The sequence below is a fragment of the Egretta garzetta genome, unplaced genomic scaffold, assembly GCF_000687185.1.
Source record: "Egretta garzetta isolate BGI_Z169 unplaced genomic scaffold, ASM68718v1 scaffold473, whole genome shotgun sequence".
Classification (NCBI taxonomy): Eukaryota; Metazoa; Chordata; class Aves; order Pelecaniformes; family Ardeidae; genus Egretta; species Egretta garzetta.
In genome coordinates, this window is record NW_009259319.1 from 1,994,867 (window position 1) to 1,996,765 (window position 1,899).

Here is a 1,899-nt window from a genome sequence, read left to right on the forward strand (position 1 = left end):
TGTATGTGTCTGTTATAAAGATTGACTTTTTTCTTAACAGAAAGATTAAGGTATATGAAGAAATGTTAATTTTTTTACTAAGCTAAAAGCCAAAGAGCTTTCTAAATCTGCCTTTGAGAGTACTTGAGTGAGAAGACTCATTTTATGCCACTGCTTAGGAGACATTGCCTCCATAAATCATAATGCTGAATTTTAAGAAAAGGTAAGCAGAAAGAAAAAGATATAATTAACATGTTTGATAAAGTGGAGTATTAACTTATTCCTTCCGACTCCTCATCCAAAATTTGAGTTTAAGATCAGATCTGCTATTATTATTATTATTTTCCACTTTCAACCACTTAGGTCTTTTCATGAATGCAGCTAAATTTTTGTGTTTCTATTTGTACACATTGGTATTTGGTACCTGAAAGTTCAAAACAGAAAGTATAGGAACCTTATGTTTGAAGTCTTTCTTTAAATTTTCACTTAGAATAATCTTTCTATATTTTGGATTGAGGGATATAACACAGGGAGAAGCACCTATGACCAGTCGCTAATGCTTTAGACACGAGAGCGCACAAAACCAGTCCAAATAATTTTTGCCCTTATAGTAATAAAATGTACATGGGGAAAAAACCTGTGTTTGAATCCTGATGGAGTGTATTGAGGTGTTGCCATAAGTTGTATAAAGACAATACTCAAATTGTATCTCTTTTGTAATTGAATCTTTTATACCATTTGCATAAGTTTTCTTACTGAGAAAAAGTATGTGAGACCCACAGAGGAAAGAAAATCGTCAAGTAACATGGTCTTTTAAGGAAAATGTTACAAACTTTGGTAAACAAAGCAGTCTTATTCTTCCCTCTGAATTTGTTGTATTCAGGATGTTTCTGCTGCTGCAGAATGTATATAGAGTGGGGAGAAGGACTTACACAAAAGTGTAACTTTTGTTTGGAAATTGGGAATTGCCTGAATTAGGAAATTTAGAAACCCAGCCCTCGGGAAGGAAACTATGCACTTTGGCAGTGAGAGGTTGGACTAAGAGGAAGGCAAGAGATAATTTGTGAAACACACGAAAACCCTGAGGCAGCAGAAAAACAGAAGGTCTAGTGATTAACCATTCAAATGTCCCATTCTGTCAAGTTTTCTGAGTGATTGCAGGCCAAGCTTCCAAACTAGTATTACTGTCACTGGAAATTTAAATCTGCAAGTCATACTTTCTTTTCCTTCCCCATCTAGAAAACAGGAGCAATATTTTTTCTTCCATCGAAGACAGTCAAAATTTTGATGTGTTTACATGCAATGTAAACTGGGTCGTATAAATATTGGGGTTTGCTGGATGCCAATGGTAACCTTAGGGCAGGGTCCCAGAGCCATTGTCTCCATCCTGTCCTCAGATCCTACTGCTGCACTCCACAGACCTTACCACAGCCTCCCTGTCATCCCTGAGGCAATGGCTGTGAAGTTCTGCTCCTCAGTTACTTCAGATAATGGGTTCCAGCAGTGATGGTCCTGATGATAAGAGGTGAGCAAGAATTTCACAGCTCTCTGCCACAGCAAAGTCCCAGCTGAAAAACCCAGATGGAGAGGACCAACAGCTCAAACAGTGAGCAGTCCTCCATCAAGCTTACCTTGTCCTTAACTAACCAGGGTAAAGGATGGTCAAATACACACTCAGTGACTTTAGGTTCTTCTGGTCCCCACAGCAGCCAAGCAAGGAGAACACAAAGAATACAGATTTTCACAATTCAATAAAATTTCTGCAATTATTTCAGGGCTTGACTGATTTTTAAAAAAATGCATACAGGAGAAGGAGTGAAAAAAAAAAAAAAAGAAAAAGGGATATAAGGTAGTAGCTAGGAGTCTATTCTTGGTTATCCCTGGATGGGTTACTTAAACTAATGGATTAATCAGGACACT